Source organism: Sinocyclocheilus anshuiensis, unplaced genomic scaffold, assembly GCF_001515605.1.
Source record: "Sinocyclocheilus anshuiensis isolate Anshui unplaced genomic scaffold, SAMN03320099.WGS_v1.1 scaffold2360, whole genome shotgun sequence".
NCBI classification, from domain to species: domain Eukaryota; kingdom Metazoa; phylum Chordata; class Actinopteri; order Cypriniformes; family Cyprinidae; genus Sinocyclocheilus; species Sinocyclocheilus anshuiensis.
The window spans coordinates 38058-46650 of NW_015542489.1; positions in this window are offsets into that span (position 1 = coordinate 38058).

Below are 8593 nucleotides of genomic sequence, written 5' to 3' on the forward strand. Positions count from 1 at the left end.
GTGGGTTTTCTGTGTTCATATGATAATTTTCTTAGAGGTTTGGTCTCTTGAGTTACATAGGGGTTTTGCTCTCACAAAATTCCTTTATATTTTGTGTCTGTAGCCTTTTCAAGAGCGTGGCACTTTTAACAACCTCAAACTTTACTGAATGTGTAGCTTTGAGCTCAATGGTGAGATATGTTCCAGTTGTAATAGTTGTATGTGTAAATCAGCAAGCCTTACTTTTCGTGTTGACGGTTCATCGTATTTATATGGAGATGGATAATTGTTCAAAAAGTAATACCAATTTAGTCAAACACTCTCAAATAGACAGTAATTTTCTGAATTTTCTGAATTTATTTCTATAAACATTGAATGCTGACAGATCTCAAAAAGGAGGCCTCACATAACAGCGTGTACACCGTCATCCGTAATCCTGATCATCTGACTTAGTAAAATGTCAGTCACAGTAGATCAAGAGAGGTTTTTCTGTATTCTGTATGCGATATGGTTTTCTTATATGATGTAAACACTTTCTGAGGTGTCCTGAATTTACAACTGTACCCCCATAGATCTTGTTTGGATATTATCTTTGGGGTCTGTAGGGGAAAGTATGGATGATAAGGTTCATTCTATATCTATTTTATATGTAAGTCAAAAATAATAACCTAAGAAAATGGTTAAAAACAGCTGAAACAAGCTCGACTGATACAACTCTTTAATTTCATGTTGGATGGTGAAAAATCCACATTCTGATGCATTAGAAAAAGTATTAGAAAGGCATGAAACCATGATACACGAGCAAAAATATTGAATAAAATATGATGAATGAATGTAAAATATGTTTTCTTTGTACGGTTAAGAAGCTTCATCTAGACCCCCGAATTATTTAGACCACCAAAAAAGGCCAGTTCCACTCGGATAATGAACACCTCGGGGAAACATCATTTGAAATGTAGGTTTGTCAAAAAGAAAGAACAATATTTTATCTGGTTAAATTGTTGAATTTAAAAATAAATAAATAAATAAATTAAATCCCTTTCTTAAAAAGATTGTGTCAAACTTATTTTAATAATAATAATAATAATAAATTTTATTTAAGGACCTTTTAATACATTCAAGGTCACCGTACATCATGAACAATAAATAAAACAGCAATAAATTACAATAAATATCAATATCAATGAACCATAAAAAGAAAAGGAGCAGTTTCCAAAAAAAAAAACAAAACAAACAATTAAAGATTTGAGTGTAGACAGTAATCATGTAGGATAAGCTATTCTGAATAAGTGAGTTTAGCTTTGAATTGGGATAACGACTCTAAGTTGCGGATGTTAGCTGGGAGACAATTCCAAAGGCGAGGAGCAGCATGGCTAAAGAGCCTATGACCCATGGTGGTTAAACGAGCCGTGGGTGTATGGAGAAGACCCAGTGAGGAAGAACGAAGGGTTCGAGAAGGGGTGTAGGGCTGAATAAGATCTGAGAGGTAAGTTGGAGCGAGGTTATGGAGAGTTTTATACGTGAGAAGAAGAATTTTAAATTCAATGCGAAATTTGATGGGAAGCCAATGAAGCTGTTTAAAAAGTAAAATCATATACAAACACCCAGTCATATACAAGAAACACGAGCCACCTTAAAATGTAACATAGTATATAGGTTTTAACAACGTACTGTAGGTATTTTCTACCGCAGGACATCAGGAGTCTGGTGTGGTGTACGCTATTTCATTTAGCTTGATCTGTGCTTTTTAAGCGCAATTAAATATTCTCAGGAGCCCCTGTGACCCCAGAAGTCCCTCACATGTGTTCTTTTATTCAAGCACGGTTTACTATCCAAAGAATGTATTTTCTCTGTACCAGCCTTTTGTCCCACAAGTTGTTGATTGAACAAACATTTTAAATGAACTGGAATGTTATGGATGTGCAAAGGGCTAGCTGGTAAAGTCATAAATGCACTCTTCAAATACTGTTTGTGTGACCATCAGGCAAGATGTTACATCAACATATGGTCTGTCTACATATATTTCCGAGTATATTTTCAGCTAAGGGTATGTTTCACCCAGATATTTATCACATTAATAAAGAGTGTTCAAAAAAGTCATAGAACAATAAGTAAAAGTTATAGAACAATAAGTGCAGAACTAGATCTTAGCAACAGGATATCAGATATTGAACGCAGGTTCACCCTAGGAATACTCTAAGATATGGACACTTTTTATTTAGCCTTTTAAGCAGGAATATGTTTTGATCCAAAGAATGTATTTTCTCTGTACCAGCCTTTTGTCCCACAAGTTGTTGATTGAACAAACATTTTAAATGAACTGGAATGTTATGGATGTGCAAAGGGCTAGCTGGTAAAGTCATAAATGCACTCTTCAAATACTGTTTGTGTGACCATCAGGCAAGATGTTACATCAACATATGGTCTGTCTACATATATTTCCGAGTATATTTTCAGCTAAGGGTATGTTTCACCCAGATATTTATCACATTAATAAAGAGTGTTCAAAAAAGTCTCATATAGAACAATAAGTGCAGAACTAGATCTTAGCAACAGGATATCAGATATTGAACACAGGTTCACCCTAGGAATACTCTAAGATATGGACAGTTTTTATTTAGCCTTTTAAGCAGGAATATGTTTTGACATATTATACAAGTACAAAATTATTTTAAAATGATAAACTAAGTTTTGAACATACAATGTTGAATTAAAAAAAATAAAATTTAGGTTACATTTGCATATAAATAAGTAAAATGTTTAATTTAATTCTTTTGAGATCTCGTCTAAACAATATTTTAATTTTGAAAGATCTTATTTACACTCTTAAGATTATGATTTAATAATAATACATTTTATAAGATGAAGACGTTCACTATGAAAAAGGGATAGAGGCCAGAATCAGAATTTAAGCGAATATCATTTATTATCTTAATGAGCGCTGTCTCTGTGCTGTGATGCTGTCGGAAACCAGATTGAAAATTGTCCAGGTATCCAATTGAGTTTAAGCTGATTAAAAACTACCTTTTCAATAATCTTGCCTATAAAAAAATGGAATATTTGATATCGGGCTGTAGTTGCTCGATATGGTGTTATGAAGACTGCTCTTTTTCAGGAGGGGCTTAACAACTGCAGTTTTCAGGGAGTTTGGAAAAGTCCCAGAAAGTAGTGAAGCGTTCACCAATTCTAAGAGATCTGCTTCTAAACAGTTAAACACAGTTTTGAAAGAAAAAAAAAGATGTGGGGAATGTGTCAAGATAGCAGGTGATGTACTATTTCTTCCAAAATTTTGCTATTGTTGTTTGTATACGAGTGATGTTTAAGTTGCTGTTTATAAGGTTTGAGAAGGTCTGTCTAGCTGTGGCTAGTTCCACATTGAAAGCATGAAGACTGTCTTTATAGATGCTATACTCTTTACTGCTGTTGAATTTCTCCAGGGTGATTGTAAATTTTTTTTGTTTCATCATAAACTAGGTAAGCAGGGACTTGTAATAATATGTTGAACATCTGATAAGTCGGTCAATCACAAATCAAGAGTTACATATTACTGCTGGTACTATAATACATTTTCTTCAGTGGTTGTACTTGTTGTTAGAATGTTTCAAATTGGATCCAGGTTTATTTTATGATCATACCATTGTTTGTCAAACTAGTCTTAAGTGATATTGATCACATTTTTAGAGTTAAACAGGTTAATGAGCTCTTTCAGTAACTAAACTTGTAATAATGCTTAAAATATTTCCATTAGGGTCTCGGCTACAACTAAATGATAAAACAAATTTTAAAATGTTGTTGGCAGTTAGTGGGAGTCTGTGAAAGCTGTGTGCGTGCGTGAGAGAGTTTGAATGAAAAGCGTTTTAGGTTAAAGATGTGATTTAACTACAAACTACAAGCATCCTTCCTTAGAAACATAACACTATGTGTTTTCCCCAACAAAACGGTTGTTCATCAGAATCAGAATCAGAATGAGCTTTATTGTCAGGTATGTTTACACATACGAGGAATTTGTTTTAGTGACAGAAGCTCCACAGTGCAACAGAATGACAGTGACAAGACAGGACATAGGTAATAAAAAGAATAATATGCAAATATACAAAATAGACAATGTACAAAATAGCAAAAACACAATATATAATATAGACAATATGATCACATGTATTTATGTATATGTCATGTATATGTATATTATGTATATGTCATATACATATACAATATGTATATGATCACATGTATGTATATGTATTTATACTCCTTCATGTACTCGTTGGTTACTGTATTCAAGAGAAATGCATAAACTCAATTGTTTAAATCAAACGAAAAGCTTTTAGACCGTCATTATAAATATCTTAAAGAGAACAAAAAAAATCTTCCATACATTCAATTTTCATTTGTCTCAGGATTCTTTTACACAAAAACCACTTGAGTGTGGACATGAATCCTACATGAATGCTAAAAAGATTACATTTTAGGATAAGTTTTGACATGCTCTGACATTTGTGATTTTTCAGTATCTTAAAAATATATTAATGGCTAAAGTCTGATTATAATGTATTCAGCACAAACTGGTCTACAAAGATATGTGAGCAGCATGAATGTACATGTTTGTGTTTTTGAGAAAGCAACGTTTATGCGTGGTTAGTGAAAAAATAAATAATAGTAATAATAATAATAATAATAAAATAAATAATTATGATTAAAATACTTGTTTAAAATGTTTGATGAATGGCTTGCTTTAGTAACATGAAAGTAACACGCTGTCATAGAGAATTATATATTCTTTTAAAATAGAGATGAGCCTCTTTTTAGGTTGTACTGTTTATGTATGTGCGTGCTTGTTTATATGATTTATCAGAACACACATTTGTATAATGACATGGATATTACACTGCTGTACCAATGTAAATGTGGATTATGATGAAATTTCTTGAGTCCTCATAATTAAAATCGCTTGCAAACAATATTTAATTAAAATGGAATCATATGCAGAATTTTTTGTGTGAGGGGTAGGTGTACAGATTGTAAAGTAAAAAATCATTACGCCTATATGGAGTGTCCCCGCAACCCAAATATGTAGTAATAGTTTAAATGAATGACAGGTTTTTAAAATATAAATTATAATAAATTATGTTTATTAAAAAAAAAAAAAAAAAATTAGAAAGTTTACTGTGATGGTTAATGTTAGGGGATGATACAGTATATAAATCATTAATATAATGTAGATCTAAATATAAAAGGTTCTAAATATATTAAAAATATATGTTTTGCTTTGTTTTATATTGTGTGTGAGTGCATAATTGATTTATATTCATTTCGTTTAAAAGAAGAGAATAAGGCTCGGACGATTGAATGTGTGTTTGTGTACTTGTTTAACCTACGTTTTGGGGGTCAAGTGTCCTCTCAGAGAGGAGCATGAATATTTTGACTTTGCATGGGTCTTTTTATTGAAAACCACGAGTAAATTACTTATAAATCTCATCAATTATTTATTTATTTTGTACGATTTAATGTTTACTGTAATTGTTAGGTTTAGGGGATCACCGTTAATAAAAAAATCACTAATATAATGTAAAAGGTTCTAAATATATTGTAGAAACTTACATTTTCTGTGAAACTGGTTTGCAACTATTTGTTTTGTGAAAAAGCTATACAAATAAACGTGAATCGAATTGAATTATGTCTATGGAAAGACTCCGCAAAGCATGACATTGACATGTCCGGTCATGTCTGGGGTCCACAATATCCCTTACTATTTGGCCTGTTAAAATGATTTTTTTCCCTGTACTTATTTTGACATCATTGACTCCTCGTGCATCTCTCATAAATCAGAGCTTGGCAAGAGTAATATTACCTAAAATAATACATCATACACGTTCTACTATTTGTGTATGTTTAAAGGGCAATGATTTAAACCTTATAGGCTAGACATGATACACGAATGAATGGAATAAGCACAGCGCGATCACCAATCAAACAGCCGCGTTGCCGTTTCTGCGCATCTCTCAAAAACCAAACCAGCTCTCTGTCAAGAGTAGGCTAATAATCAACTTAGATACAGATACATTTTCTACTAGGCCTACATGTTTGCTTCTTTATCTTTTGCTGGTTTGTTTGTTTGGAAGTTCAAAAAAAGACTCATTTAAAGAGTTCTGCGTAATGAAAATGTGCACCTTGAAATAATTCAATTGTGTTCAGATGATCACTAAATGTTTGTCATGAAATCTCTCTACTTGTATGATAAATTTATTTTTAGAAATTATTAATTTTATATTTTAAAATATAAAAATATTCCCCCCGGAACACGATTTTAACGGGGAGCCCCCCTCGAAATGTCATTGGGCTAGTTTTGGGCTAGTTTTGAGTAGCAATTGGGCGGGTTTTGTTGTGAAAACATGGCAACCCTGGAACTCGGACATCTTTAGGTTTCAGCGCCATAGAGAAACATTGGGAGATCTGAAGCTCGCATTGGTTTAATGGTGTCTATGCTACAAAAATGGAAAAACGATGTGCCTAGGGTCCCAGACAGCAACCAGTGTTGGCCCAGATCCGGCCCACATCTGGGCCGCATGGATTTCACACGGGCCAGATGTGGGCCAGATGTGGGCCAGATCTGGGCCAACATGTTGCTGTCTGGGGCACTTGTAACACTAATTCCAGTTATGCTGAGAAGATAGGCAATGTAATTAATTTTATTCAATTTCCTAAATCCAACCAAAACAGACCAAAATGTCCCTAAAGCATTCAATCCCAATCACAATGAAGACTAAAACATTAATTTTCTTGTTGTCATACTCTCATTAAGTTACACTTTTCATCTGCTCAAGCAGAACATTAATGTCATCTTGTGCTTCAGCAATGTATCTCTGGCTAAAACTAGCTAACATTAGCGTTAAAGTTAATGAGTCCATGCTAACGTACAATCCTAAATAGCGAACTGTTCACACGTCATGCACCATGCAGTGAAAGTCAAAAACACATAAACAAAGGTCTATATTAGAGTGCCTCCATATTAATCTGGTAAAATGTAAATTTATTTAATCTTACTCTGCGGTATATGAACGGTGTTGATCTGGGATGTTGTCATTGCGATCGTGACGACCATAACATAATTCTCCCATTTGCATTGTGATCTGTATTTTTACATATTTATTTAAATATCTTTTAGATTTCCCTCCATGGCATATTTAAGTCCCACTTGAAGGTCCATCTGTGTCCCAAATTTTTCAGAAACACCTCGGAAGAAGGTTTTCAATGACAGCTGTCATTGTAAGACAGTGAGCAACTCCGTTTGTTTGTCCGATTGAGCAACAGTAACTAAGGGGGGTGGGGCTTACCAATAGGTCAGTTGTGTTGCAAGGGTGGTTGCTTTCTGTAATGTCAGGTCTGGGTCGAGTAACAGTCTCTGTCTAATATCATCACTGTGCAAATGTTCCAGAAATTGGTCGCGAATAATATCATCAAATTTATCAACAAATATCACAGATAACGACAAGTGCATGCAAAGCAGCAACGTACTGCTGTATGTTTTTGTGTGGTGCCTGTACCCTTTTTCTGAATGTATGCTCCACAACCACATTAACTTTGGGAATGAACGTTTTTTTTTTTAAAGCAGCGATAAGGTTATCATATGTCTCACCGGTGTCCGGCAGTTATAAAAGATCTGTTGGCCCTTGGCACCTAAACAATGAAGTAACGTAGCCCTCCTCCGAGCGTCAGGCCATGCCCTCTGTGTTGATTACCTGCAAATAGTTGTCGAACATGCACAACCACAATGACTAAGGCAGTAATACATTGTAGTTTATATACATTTTAATGGGGCGGGATACATTCAGTAGAGCTGGAGACAATCTAACCCATAGCATGCAAATGAAGTACAGGCAATCAGCATAGGATCAGCATATTTTAAACAGATTCCTAAATTTGTAATCCCACACGTGCACACTTACCACTTATGTGGATTTTAGAAAGTGGGCAAAGCATAACGTGTGCACTTACCATAGTATTATCCACCTGCGATCCCAACGAGCTCATTCCCTTCCGTGCCTCAGCAGCGGCGGGTCCTGAATCGCGGGAAGCAGACAGCTGCCCCTTTTTCCTCGAAAAGAGAGACAAACGAGAGTGGAGCTTTTTCACTTGGAAAAAACGCTCGCAGTGCATGCCGATTGCCCCCTGGGAGGCATCGCGTGCTCTTCGCCCAAACAAATAACGCATAGATCGTGTGTGTCATCAGATGTTTAGTATCCTCGACGCCAACATGTTAGGTATGCAAGAAGTAAGCATGACACTGAATATATCCACAGACCTCATATTTATTCCGAACAGCAACTTCACATGTGAACTCTAAGCACACTTCTTCTTCTCCTTAACTAAACTTTTTTCCTTTACCCTACCCGGCACCTCTAGGTTACAAAACAAGGTTATAAAGGTTCATGGGAGTTAGTTTGCAACCATAAACAACATACAGTTGTACCATATTTACACTGGATACAAGTAGTGTCTCAAAGCTAACAAACATCCAAGTGGGCAAATTATTATCCTTTTTGATATATATATACATATACAGTGGGTACGGAAAGTATTCAGACCCCCTTAAATTTTTCACTCTGTTATATTGCAG